The sequence below is a fragment of the Zootoca vivipara genome, chromosome 6 (genome assembly GCF_965207765.1).
Source record: "Zootoca vivipara chromosome 6, rZooViv2.hap1.1, whole genome shotgun sequence".
Classification (NCBI taxonomy): domain Eukaryota; kingdom Metazoa; phylum Chordata; class Lepidosauria; order Squamata; family Lacertidae; genus Zootoca; species Zootoca vivipara.
Window position 1 is genome coordinate 40276323 of NC_142589.1, and position 14434 is coordinate 40290756.

General features: G+C 44.1%; 1 protein-coding gene across 2 annotated transcripts in view; it reads left to right on the plus strand.

Annotated features, from left to right (window-relative positions):
• The first annotated feature begins 5201 nt into the window (after positions 1-5201).
• Positions 5202-14434, plus strand: part of RIPOR1 (RHO family interacting cell polarization regulator 1) — a 103429-nt gene continuing 94196 nt past the window's right edge. For both annotated transcript variants that reach the window (XM_088671019.1, XM_035119712.3), the window contains exon 1: positions 5202-5341. The gene's annotated coding sequence lies outside the window, so the exon portion shown is untranslated. The remainder of the gene's footprint in view (positions 5342-14434) is intronic.

Genomic DNA, 14434 nt, shown 5'->3' on the forward strand with positions numbered 1-14434 from the left:
GAGTCCTCTACTTTTCTACACTGGCTAACTGCCAGCTCACTTTCAAACATAATGGTTTAATTCCACAGCTATTTGAAAGCAAGTTGGCAGAAGTGAAATGCGCTATGGCTAGAACAAACTGTTCATTTATGTAAAGGATTTCTAGCCTGCCATTCAAGGTGCTGGGCCCTCACAAGATGATGATGGAGATCTATTCTCACCCTGAGGGCTGCCTTCTGTTCTGAGGGACACATGCCAGTGGTGGGTGAGACCAGAAGCAAAGGTTTCTATGCGCACACTCACACATCCCTCTCTATCCTCCATAGAGGCAAGCAAGAAGCACTTTCAGATGAAGGGCAGAATTCTAGCCAGGCAAAAACAGTTAAGGACATTGCAAAACAGCTTTGAGGGATGTGACTAGGGAGATTCCTGAGGGCCAGAAGGAGAGGCCTGGAGGGGTGCATTTGGCCCAGAGACTTGGAAGTTTCCCATTCTTGATTTACACCAATAAAATACCCTATCAACTTCACAAGAAATTTAAAAGCAGCTGCAAAAAGTGCAGCCCATTAAAATGAGCAGAACACAGGCTAGAATGTATTTTAAGGTACAGTGGTACCTCGGTTTACAAACACAATTGGTTCCAGAAATCTGTACTTAACCTGAACCGTACTTAACCTGAAGCAAACTTTCCCATTGAAAGTAATGGAAAGTGGATTAATCCGTTCCAGACGATCTGTGAAGTACTTAAACTGAAGCGTACTTAACCTGAAGTGAACTTCCCCATTGAAAGTAATGGAAAGTGGATTAATCTGTTCCAGACGGGTCCGTGGAGTACTCAATCTGAAGCGTACTTAACCCGAGGTATGAGTGTAATTGGTTCCGGAAGTCCGTACTTAACCTGAAGCGTACTTAACCTGAAGCGAACTTTCCCATTGAAAGTAATGGAAAGTGGATTAATCCGTTCCAGACAGGTCCGGGGAGTACTTAAACTGAAAATACTCAAACTGAGGCGTACTTAAACTGAGGTACGACTGTATTGTCGAAGTCTGGCAATGATGTAAGGCATTATTATGTATAGGGGCCATCTTCAAATATCTAAAGGGCTGTCACATGAAAGATGGAGCAAGCTAGAGTTCTCCTGCTCTGAGGGGTAGGCCATTGGGTTCAAGCTACACGGAAGGAGATTCTGACTAAACATCAGGAAGAACTTTCTGAAAGTAAGAGCTGTTTTGACAGTGGAACGGACTCCCTCAGGTGGTTGTGGTCTCTCCTTCATTGGAGGTTTTTAAGCAGTGGTTGGATGGCCACCTGTCATGGATGCTTTCGCTGAGATTCCTGCATTGCAGGGGGTTGGACTAGATGGCCCTCAAGGTTCCTTCCAACTCTACAATTCTATGAGACCTTGAAGTGGTTTATAAATCTGTGAAATAAATACTAAATAAAATGAGCTATCTGGTCACCAGTCCTGTTGCTGGGCCTAGTTTTCTCTCTGCTAGCTTTTCACTTAGGACAGTGATACCTGACAGTGTTTTAATGACCTCTGGGCAACATGGAGACCAGAGAAATAGATGTAGTGACTTACATCAAGGCTTCTGTCTCTGCTGAAAACTTGCATAAAGTTTTAAACTGCAATATACACATTTACCACATGGTGGTATCAATATCCCCAAAATAAAACACACTTCAATGAATTGGGGAGGTGACTGGAAAGTCTGATGTAGAAATTTCGTCGGATAGTGAATCTTCTGTCTGTCTGCTAATGGGACTATGTCTGTTTGCTAAAGTGACTTTTGACTCAGCTGGGTCAAAAGTGGGAGTGTGTTTTTTCTAAGTCGTAGTCATTTCAACTCATCTGTTGCTAATCTGTTATAGCAAAAACAGCAGAAGCATCTTGGGGTATTGTAAAGTATGGATGGGGAACCTCTGACCTTCCGGTTGTTGTTAGACTATAACTGCAGTCAGTCCAAGCCAACATGGCCAGTGGCAAAATGTCCTCTGGTGAGTGTTTTCTTATGTCAATGGTCCCTCCCTGCTACGGTGACAGCACTATGAACACCGCTGGCTGGCTGGCTTTAGCCATCCTAATTTCCCATAATGCCTGAGTGATGCCAGGTCACTGACATTGTAGGAAATTAAGAAGTGGCTATCCAGCTGCCTAGTTCTTCTTTTCTTTTTTTAAAGAAGGCTCAAGGCAGGCATCACCAGTGGGCCTTGGCAGCTGTTCTGATCCCGGCCCTGATTGCAACAGATCTGCAAAGCAGGCAAGCAAAGTATTATGCGCAATCTCGCAAAGTGTTATCCACATACTAGAGATGGGGTCCAAAGGCATCAGCACTGGAGGGTGCCAGTTTATGCTTCTTAATCACTATGCTACACTAAAAACTCTGTATGTTATATTATTGGCAGCTGTTTCAAAGACCATCCAGGTCAAACAATGCAATCCTGTACATGCTAGAGTTCAATGGTGCATATTTCCTGGGTAAGTGGATAAACGTCTTGCTACATACTTTTGGCTTACTCTCTCCAACAGCTGGAACTGCTCTCCTTGCACCACTTTCCTTGTGATACTTTGGAAACAAGATATGGAGTACAAAATCCCCTACTCATTTCTCCCTATCTAATTCCTGTAAAGATCTGTAGTATACATCCTATGCAGAAAGAGAGAGACACAGTACAGTACCATTGTCTATTTTGTTAGATGAGAGGTAGTGCTAGGGATCTCGGTGTCTCCCATCCATTAACAGAGCCCCTATTGACAATTTCAAAAGAATCAGGGATGGGAAACATGTGACCCTCTATAAAAGTCTATATGTTGCTGGACTACAGCAACCAGGAGTGGCTGGTGTAGTGGGGTGGCACTACAGTGATACCATGTAGAGGTATCACTGCCATTTACCAGATTAAGGTGGCGTCGAAGACAAAACACCACAGGTTCATTGGTGGGAGCACCATATTGGCTCCACCAGTGCATCTGTACAGCTCCAACCTTACTGCCACCCAGCTTTATCCCTGACTACAAGTACTGGCTTTGCTGGCTGGGTCCGATGAGATCCATCAATAACTGGAGGCAGACTTGTGTATAGGGTGCGGTGGCAGCTTGCCCTGGGCCTCGGAGGACTAAGCTGGTTGGGGCTCCCCGCCAGGGACCAACTGCTTTTTTGGTTGAGTTTATAACTTTATTCTAACAAGACTCCTTCCCCGGGCTTCAGACAAGCTTTGCATAGGCCTGACTGGAGGGACACGTTTCCCATCCCTGATATAAATAAAGGAGGGAGAACTAATATGTTGGAAAGGTATGCTGGCCATCGATCATTTCTAGCATGGATGGGGCAATATTGTATTCCAATGGCTATTTTGAGACTGACTTTCCACACTGTCTGCATGTTGAGAACAATTTTTTCTTAAACATGTCTGATTCTGAACACTGGCATTTCTCTTTCTCTTGCAATAACTTCGCTTTCTTACTGGGGGCTTCCCACCCCCACTTGCTGTTCACAGTTAGGCCCAGCTGACATTACTGTATCCTGAGAAGACATGGGAGGGGAATGACTCTATTGTTTTTAGAACAGAGAAAGGGGCTTCCCACCATCCTTAATCTCACACCTTCAGAACTTAAGGAAAACATGAACACACATACCAGTGGATAATTAGTGGGGCTGTTAGGCAATTTTGGAAACTGGTTTGTCTTGGGGAGGGGGCTTTTCTTTAGATGGTAATGTTTGTTACTTCATTTCAAAATGAAGCCCTGCTGTGTTTGGGGGCCTAATTTTTCTGAGCAGAGAGCTCGACTTCTGCCTCCAAGATTTCTGCCCTGATAATACCATTGTGAGTAGCAATAGTTCTTATGCTATTGCATTTGAGACTGTATCAAATAATTTAATGGGAGCAGAGATGTCCATTGCCCTGGGAAAACCTGAAATTTCTAGTCTTTTTCTATGCCCTGGCATCTCTTGACTATTTATTTCCTTTTGGGTACTATAATACAACTTTTTAAAGGATTAACAACCCCTCTTCATCTATATTTCTAATATAGTAATAAGAATATGAACAACAACAACAACAACAACAACAACAACAACAACAACAACAACAACATAATAGCTGTTCTGCTGGACCAGACAAGGAGGCTATTTTTCTGCTGCCAGAAGTGGCACAGCAGCCATGTTGTCTTTAGATTCTTGCCTCCCTTCTTTCAGTTCCCTCAGATGACACTCACAAAGCTCTGACCTAGGCCTGTGTCTTTACTGCAACATTTTGGACCAAGCTAACTTTGTTGTAAAATGTGTCTGAATGTATGTACATGTACCGGTACATATAAGTGTGTGGTGTGTGTATGTATGGGGGCGGGGGAGGGAGGAAGAGATGAGGCAGTTTTAATTGTCAGATCAAAAGAGGCACTGGGATGGCATGAGCTGAGTCCTTATCCTTGCCTTTCCTCCTTGTGTCCAATCACTTCAGGCAGTATTCTCCCAGCCACATACCAGTGAGCAAGGTTGTAACCATGGTCAGTGGCGTAGCAAGGTCAGGTGGTACCCGGTGCAAAAAAAATCTTGTCACCCCTCCCCACATTGATTTTGGTTTTTTTTGCCTGCAAAAATGGTTTGACTTTATTTCATATATTGGGGGGGAGGAGCCAGAGTCCTGCACGCGCCAAAGCCACAGCGTCTCTTGCAGAGGTTGAGTGCTGCACAGCATTTTGCCACCTCCCCTCGGAGGTGACACCCGGGGCGGACCGCATCCACTCCACCCACCTTGCTCCGCCCCTGACCATGGTGGCAGGAAGGAGAGAGTACAGAACATGTGAGCAGCAAACATGGCTGCCACAGTCAACTATATTGTGGCTCCTTGATGAACCAGCTCTCTCCCAACACAGCTTGGAGGTTATGTCCTTCAAGTGACTCCAGGGGAAAGCATATCACATCCACTCTGCAATCCACTCTGCAAGTCTTATTTTTCCTTATCAATATGGGTGCTCCTATATGTGTGATGTGCTTTGCAGTGGGCAGTCTGAAACAAAGTATTAGGAGTGGACATGTGCTTATGTAGGAGAACAGAAAAGGATTATTTAAAATGTGGCATACTCTACGCAGTCCTGACAGGAAATGTCCCTTTGATATTAACAGGGTCAAAGCCGAAGCCGCTATGTGGGAGGTGGAGCACCAAGTGAGAGGCAGGTCATAAGTATGCAGAGAGCAAGGAAACTCTTTGAGCCTGCCCAGCTTAATCAGGGGAAGGGAATTCTTAGCTAACACACCCAGCTCAGGGAAGAGCTCCGGATGGCCAGACAAGGCAGCTGATCAAGGTCTGACTGAACTCAGGATTATACTAGATTTCTAGCCTCTGGGTTGAACCTCTGGGATTGGTGAGTACAGTTTGTGATTTGAAGGTGCCAACCATAAGTCATTAAACCTCACTAAAAAGGGGAATGCTAAAGAATAGGCCCTATACCACAGGGGCATGGGCCACCCAAATGGATCTTCATCTCGGTATTCATAGGAGTGAAGCTTAAAGAGCACAGTGAGAAGTACAACAGAATTGCTCTGGAACAATTGTGGAACAGATTTTTGAACCCATCCTAAATCTAATGCCATAGTTTGGGGTTCATAATGTTGCTATCTGCGGGGCATTTTCTTCATGTACGTATATGAGAGTGATGTTTATTTAAGGGCCTAGTACCTGTTTATTTTTCCTCATCTGTACAGGTGGTTGGTGTATATTTTTTACTTTTTGATTTTTACTGTGGTATATATATATCTCTCATAGCCGTTGTGGTTATCTTGCTGTTTGAAGTTTGGGAGCCCGACTTCACAACTTTCCCAGTGTGTACCAATTTGCGAACTAATTGAAGTGGGGAATTTAATATAATGGCTTGTGTAAAAATATGTATTACTGTGAATATGTTTAATAATGCTTTGCTGGGTCACCACAGCAGTCCTATAGACTGGTTTGTTAATTGCATCACAAATATCTGAACTGCAACAAACTCTTCCCCCCCCCCTGGAAAAGACACAAAATTCAGCACCTCAAAATTATTTTCTGCTGTTTTATTTTGAACCCTCTGACTATCCTTCATGTAAGAACCCATGCTGGCCTTCCCTAATTACATAAAACCAGTGCCCATTTTTCCTTTGTCAAATCTTAGGGCATATGGGAGAACACTTGATTGCCAAGGTTGCTCCTGGGTATGAACACATAGGGCTCTTGAACTCTGCTCCATCTAGTCAAGTTCTGTTGTCTGGAGGACCACCCCAGTTGCAGGGAAGAGTATAACTTTAGAAACGGCTTTTCTGTGAATTGAATGCAAGCGTGTGTGAACTTGTGTCCATCTGGCCTCCAGTATAGCATTGCATGTGTTATGTGTATATTGAGTGCATGAGTGAGTGAGTGTGTGTGTGTGTGTCGGGGGGGGCAGGGGATGGTTGCCATGGCAGATACAAGCCTTGGGGAGTGTTGGCCTTGTTTGGAAGGAAGCACATCTTGATTTCTGCAGCCGCTGCAAATTGAGAGTTTGCCAAGGAGACCAAATGGGAACAGCAGATAATGCAGAAGGCTTCCTCTTGGCCTGGACTGGGTCACCCGGCCTCTATCTGCTGCACAGATCCCACGTGTATCCCTCCTTCTGGGTTTTTTATTATTGTTAGCTGAGAGGAAGTGCCTCAGCAAAAAAACAAATTCCTTGCTCTCCCAAAAGTTAACTCTACACTGCCCAGCTGCGCAGAGGAAAAGTGAGATAAGACATTCCCACTTCACTTGCTTTCCTGACATGCACATGATTTCAAACACACTAGAAAGAATAGCAGACACATAGCCAGGCATTTAGGGAGGGAGTGGCTGTTAAGAGTTCATGCAGTGGTACATCCTATGTCAACATGAAAACAGAATAAACCTAAATCCATTAGCCTAATATGACGGGCTACTTGTTCTGTTGGTTTAAGAGTACATTTTGCCCAAGGGGAATTGATCCTGTGAGGGTTGAGATGCTCTCAGATTGCAGCTTGATATGCCATTGTTTCTTCTCCAAAAGTATGTCGCACACTTGTGCTTTTGATTGACTCTAGATGGGTTTGGCCTGTTTCCATTCCGATTGAAAAGGGTGCTGTATGTGTGTTTTTAATATATTGTTATATGCCTGCAGCTCTGGGGACAGGATTAGGTTAAAAAATAAAATCCAAGTGAATAAGCAATTACTAGTTTCTAACATGATACTGTAGATCAGGCACCCCCAAACTTCGGCCCTCCAGATGTTTTGGACTACAATTCCCATCTTCCCCGACCACTGGTCCTGTTAGCTAGGGATCATAGGAGTTGTAGGCCAAAAGATCTGGAGGGCCGCAATTTGGGGATGCCTGCTGTAGATGCTCATGCTCCTACTGGCCTTGATTATATGGCAATTTTTGCATGATAATCCTAAACATGTAGAGCTGGGGTGGGGAACCTGTGACCTTCGAAATGCATACTTTCTAACATGCCGAGGCGAGAAACCAAGATGTGCTTCTTTCGGGGACATCCTTCTGCGCAAGTCATGTGACCCACGTGAGATTGTGGCCCCACAAAGATGCGCTTTTTTTCAGGGCCGTGCTCTTGTGTGAGATCCAAGCCCTGAAAAAAGTGCACTGCAGGAAAGAAACATTGCACATGATCAGAGTTGCCTGGTTCTTAATTTGTGAGGAGGGTTAGCAGCAGCCTTATTGGGTCCACGGGCATAATTTGCAAAACACACACACGGCAACCAAGAACACTGTAACTTATTATATAGGCTACGACAGAATGTTTATCTCAAGCCTCATTTCAGCAAGGAGGAGGAAAGCCAGGAAGTCCTCTGTAGGCACATGTGCATCTACATACAACACTTTGGCAACCCCTGACTTACAAGCCTGAACCTTGGCACTCATCCGGCTAATATCTCATGAGACCTGACTCAAATTAATCATAATTTAATGTAGAAAAGCACTGTAGCTGTTAGTGTGTTGGATTAAGACCTGGGAGACCAGGGTTCAAATCCCCACTTAGCCATGAAGCTTACTGGGTGACCTTTGGCCAATCACTCACTCCCAGCCTAACCTCCTTCACAGGGTTGTTGTGAGGATAAAAAGGTGAGATGGAGAACCATGTCTGCCTCCTTGAGCTCCTTGGAGGAAAAGTGGGATATAGAAATGCAATAAATAAATAAATGATAATTAATTAATTAATAACAGGGGCAGTGCAAGTTACTTAGCAGGAGCTGGGCTACAGACCCATGGCACAAATTGGCATATGTTATGGTGACTGGGGTCTCACCAGCACTGCACTTTGCAGAATGCCCAGCCTCCTATTACCAAAGTTTGGGGCTCAGTGCAAACTATCCAGGGCTCAGGCCCCTTGAGCCACCCACAGCAAAATCCCAGCTAATAACAAATTGTTATCTACTTGTTTATTTCCCATCTTTTATCAAATGAAACATGAAGCAGATTGACAAAAAATGTATAAATATGTGGAATGGAATGAAATGAAATACGCACCCAGCACAATTTTTAAAAAATAAAACAGCAATAAAGGCAGGCTGGTGTTGTTGTTTTTTAAAAAAAACTGCTGCCAAATTAAAAGGAGGAACAGCAGTTGCAAATGGGAGACAAAAGCAAATACCAATAGCAAGATGATGATGATAGCAAACCCTGGTGCTAAAGTGTCCACTCCCACCAACCTGAAGCAAAACAGGGCCACTCACATGTATGGTAGTCGTTTCTTACATCCTCAAGGGACTACCAAGCTACACTGAAACATACAAATGCTGACACGTCAGCTGAGTGGGGAGGATGAAATTGGAGGTTGTGGGGGGAAACAAAGGGAAGGGAATTGGCCTGCAAAAGCCATTAATGGCTTATAGTAAGTGGAATGTGCATTGCAGGACTGAGTGCTTGTCTTTTGCATACTCCACTCCCTTTCCCTCTCCATTCTGCATTTTCCCACCATTACACTGATTGACAGCTAGCATTCCGTGGCCACTGAGCATGCCCAGTTCCCAGAGGGAAAATCAGATATGCGCCATGAAGGGGAAAAGAAGAAACCTATTCTCTTCCTCACAATCCAGGATGTAGCTCCCCTGTATTATAGTTCCTACACGGAAAGGCAGCTAGGGGTCTTTCTTTCCAAAGAATCCCGGAAACTGTAGGTTACACTATCAGACCTGTAGTTTCCATCACACTCCACAAACTACAGTTCCCAGGATTCTTTGTGGTAATGATGGTGTATGTGCAGCCTCAAACTGGGGACTAATGTAGCTCTGTCTACACACCACAAGGTTTTGGTCTAGAGCAGGCATGACCAACAGGTTGGTCGCAATCGATCGCATGATCCTGCTCCCCCCCCCCCCAAAAAAGCTCAACAACTCTGACTCCCAAAAAAACTCAACAAAGAGCAAAGATGTTTATTCGGCTTAACGCCCATCATAAAACACAACAAACTCAACAACTTTGGTCAATCCAATCAGTAGATCACTGCCAGTTTTTTTTTTAAGTGGGAGTAGATCTCAGTCTCTTGGAAGTTGGGACATGCCTGGTCTAGAGCAAAGACTCTAGTTAACAAGCAAAAGGCAGTGAAACTAATCACTCTCTCTTTTACCATATACTGGCCACCTATTTGATCAATGAGGTGGCAGTTCCTCCTGCTTGCATGTTGTTCTTATGCTCTTCCAAAACCAAAATATCTCTTTTTGGCTCCTGCTCCATCACCACCCCACCCCATGTCCTGGATACTTTCCTGTTGCCTCCTGTTGGAAAAACAAACTGTGCCTGAATAGCTTAGTGCCACCAGCTATCTTTGGGCGAAAACGGATTGTCTTCTTTCAGCCATTGATGGCAATTACAAAGCCTTCAAATAGCCAGAATAAGCAGAAGAGATGCAGCTATCTAGTATTTTAGCACATAGGATGGACATATTCTTATATCAACCCCCCCCCAAATGCCTCAATGTCTTCAGGCAAGGCTTTTGTTGTCCATTTAGTGTTGCTCAATGTGTAGTGGTGACCTTGAATAGGGCTTTTTCTCCAGTGGGATCTTAGCTATGGAATTCCTTTGCTCTTGCATGTTGCATGTACTGTAAAGTGGCAATAAAATGGCAGTTTGTAAACTGACAGGAATCTAAGGATGAAGGTTGGCATTGAGTTGAAACGGTCTAAATAAATAAATAAAATATGTTTGGGGAGATATATATATATTGGAGTAAGGAAGCAATTTTATTCTTAGCTTGGATGGGTCAATTTTATTCTTAGCTTGGATGGGTTTGTTAAATTTATTTCTTCTTCATATTCTTCATAATAATCTGTGTCTAGAGAAGCACAAGAATAGCAACTATTAAAACAACTCTTAAAAACAGTTAGGCCAACTGCTTACTTGTGAGTAACCTGATGACTAGCAATCAGTTTGAATAGCCTGCAGTTGAGTTTCCAGACTCTTCCAGGTGGTTTATAAGCAGGCTGGGGTGGATGGAGGAAGGAGGGGGAGAATTTTGGAGAAGCAAATAGGAGGGAATAGGGTAAGGATGGGGAATCTCAGGCTGCCTGGAAGAGTCTTGGAAATCTCCCCAGGCCATACATCTTTCTAGCTGTTCTCTGCATCCTCCTTGGGTCCTTTTACCTGAAGGTGTCCTGTGATAATACATCATGCATACCTGGATAGAGAGAGGTGTGTGTGGAAGCATTTTATCATAGAAAGGTAAGAGTCATTGCAGCTGCTCTACCTGTGAATGCCTCAGGCCATACCCACCACTGGCATATGGACCTAGGAAGCCCACCCCCCTACTCCACATCCAGGTACAAATGCAGCTCTGAGATTGAGAAAGGTTTCTTTCTCCTGGAATATGGGACCTAGTGGGAAGGGGTATGTGGTAAGCTGGGCTATCTTCCCCCCCCCCCCACCCCACGAGTCTGACTACTTCTGCCTGACAATAAGACTTCAGAGCTACATACTGTAAATTTCCTCTCCTTACGTGTTGGGACCTGTTGATTGTCTCTGTTCTTCCTTTCAGCATGATGCTTTGTTTGCTCACATGAGATTCCTTGAACTATTTGCTGCTTGTGTATCTTTCTGTCATGGCCAGTCTGTTCTCTGCTTCTGATGGAACATTATGTTCTGAATTCTTTTTTGTAGAGCTGGTGGACTGCTAACTGTTTCTGCCATATTAGTTATAAGAAAGAGATGTAGCTCTGTGGTACAGCACATGCTTTGCCTGCAGCAGGTCCCAAGTTTATTCTCTGTAATCTCCAGTGAGATCTAGGAAATAATGTTCTCTGAGACCCCCAAGAGCTGCAGATAGTAAGTGCAGATGGTACTGATCTTGACTGATGTATAAGGCATTTTCTTATGTTCTAGAGCAGGGATAGCCAATGTGGTGCCTTCCAGATGTTTTGGGCTACAGCTCCCATCATTCTCTATCATTGGTTCTGCTCCCTGAGGTTGGTGGGAGTTGTAGTCCAGAAATTTGGAGAGTACTGTTTTGACTACCTCTGTTCTAGAGAGTTAAACTAAAAGCGCTTTTGGTTCCCCCCAACTTTTATTTTTGTTTCAAGCATAGAAAAAGCCTGGTAGCACTGGACCAAGGAGCATCTAATCCAATATCATGTGTCTAACTGTGGTCAGCTTTGGATGTATGAAAGCAAACATACAATGCTGCAGAGAAACAATGGGGTCCTTGCTTCCTGTTATTCACTAAGATCAGCTAATTCTCACAATGTAATTATATAGATAGAAGAATCTGAGGAGTTGTAGAAACTTCTTAAGAGTAGGGATGTCGTCGTCCGATGCACATTACCTGATTTGTTTCCCTGTGCCTGCAAAACAAAAAACCCAAACTCCTATTCAAGGCAGCTGTGTCATCTGTGCATGCACTTTCGCCTGTGCATGCTGCACCACAGCTGTCTGAATGGTATGCGCCTCAACTTATTTCTGTCTTGAATTTCCAAATCAGTTGGAAACTGGTTTGAGGGGAAATACATCCAAAGAGGGTATTTCTCAAACTATTGTGGATTATGGCTAACGTCATGGGTACTTGGTTTCAGACGCAAGCGGTGGGAGTGCACCAGAGCCAGAGTAAATGGTAATATGTACGCAGCCTCAGTCTCTTTGGGTTGTATCCAACCTTAGTCATACTTGGAGTAGACCCATTGAAAAGCAATGGGCATTATTAACTCTTGAGTAAAAAACTAGTTGCCTTTGCCTTTAAGGTGCCACAGCAATAACTATTTGTTCTTTTGGTTGCAACAGACTAACATGACTATCTCTTTGGGAGCAGAAATGTGAAAAAGGTATAACTTTGTTTTATTTGGTTTGTGATTTGTCTTGTATTATTAGGTGGGTTCATGTGGTTGCTTTTCCACTGAAGGACTATGACTAATGTAACAAAGATACTTGAGACAAGTGCAAAGTGGCTTGAACTGACAGGTGTAAATTAACAATTGCATTCCGTGAGGGAAGCAAGTGAGATCAAGGTAAAGATAAAGGGACCCCTGACCATTAGGTCCAGTCGTGACCGACTCTGGGGTTGCGGCACTCATCTCGCATTATTGGCCAAGGGAGCCGGCGTACAGCTTCCAGGTCATGTGGCCAGCATGATAAAGCCGCCTCTGGCGAACCAGAGCAGCACACAGAAATGCCGTTTACCTTCCCGCTGTATTTATAAACTTGCACTTTGACGTGCTTTCAAACTGCTAGGTTGGCAGGAGCTGGGACCAAGCAACGGGAGGGGATTCGAACCGCCGACCTTCTGATCGGCAAGCCCTTGAGATCAAACCCAGAGGAAAATCAACCCAAACCATTTTTCCCGTCTTAGTTGGTTTTGTGAAATCTATTTCATCCTGAGTGGTACTGTTATTGAGCACCAGATGGCAGCAATAACACTGCACAGACCAGTCTGGTGGTGGTTTCCTCAGGAAAGGGCGGCTGCTTTTATTCACTCAACTGTTCCTGGGTGCCTCCAGACTGTCATTATATTTTGCAGGAGCGATTCATGTGCGTACCAGAAATTTAGGTTTGTGCAATTAAAGCTCAACAAACAAAATGTGATGGCAGTCATTTATTTTCATTCCAAAATCCACATACCAATCAAAACATTACAAAAATAGTCTGCAGGTGTTAAAAGAATTCTGCAGATATTTTGGGGGTTTTGCTAAACAATCCAAAGATTGGATGGGGTAAGGAATGAAATTGTCTGATGTGGGTGCCATGGGGTGATAGAGAGACCCAGAGAAATAAATTGACAAGTTACTTCAGTCTACTGAGTTTGGTAGGTCTACTCTAAGTATCACTAACTTTAAATCCCGCCCATGGAGTCTGCTATTAGTCACAGACTCCATGGTTCCAATATTAGCCGACTTTCCTCTCCTCCACCTAGCCTGTTGAAGAGTTCTGGAGAACGCAAAAGCTTGCTCTTCAGTCCAAGTCCAGTTTAAATATAAGAACCCTAGAAGGGCAGTGCCGGAGAATGCTCCAACTACCGCACAATTGCGCTCATTTCACATGCTAGCAAGGTTATGCTTAAAATTCTATAAGGCAGGCTTAAGCAGTATGTGGACGAAGAACTCCCAGAAGTGCAAGCTGGATTTCGAAGGGGCAGAGGAACCAGAGACCAAATTGCAAACATGTGCTGGAGTATGGAGAAAGCTAGAGAGTTCCAGAAAAACATCTACTTCTGCTTCATTGCCTACCCAGGCATCCCCAAACTGCGGCCCTCCAGATGTTTTGGCCTACAACTCCCATAATCCCTAGCTAACAGGACAGGTGGTCGGGGAAGATGGGGATTGTAGTCCAAAACATCTGGAGGGCCGAAGTTTGGGGATGTTTAGACTACACAAAAGGCTTTCACTGTGTCGACCACAGCAAACTATGGCAAGTTCTTAAAGAAATGGGAGTGTCTGATCACCTCAGCTGTCTCCTGAGAAATCTCTATGTGGGGCAAGAAGCTACAGTTAGATATGGAACAGTTGGGATATGGAACAACTGATTGGTTCAAAATTGGGAAAGGATTATGACAAGGCTGCATATTGTCTCCCTGCTTACTTAACTTATCTGCAGAATTCATCATGTGAAAGGCTGGACTGGATGAATCCCAAACCGGAATTAAGACTGCTAGAAGAAATATGAAGATGATACAACTTTGATGGCAGAAAGTGAGGAGGAATTAAAGAACCTCTTAAAGAGGGTGAAAGAGGAGAGCGCAAAATATGGTCTGAAGCTCAACCTCAAAATAACTAAGATCTTGGCCACTGTTCCCATCACCTCCTAGCAAATAGAAGGGGAAGAAATGAAGGCAGTGTGAGATTTTACTTTCTTGGGCTCTATGATCACTGCAGATGGTGACAGCAGTCACGAAATTAAAAGACGCCTGCTTCTTGGGAGAAATGCAATGACAAACCTAGACAGCATTTTAAAAAGCAGAGCCATCGCCTTGCCGACAAAAGTCCTTATAGTTAAACCTATGGTTTTCC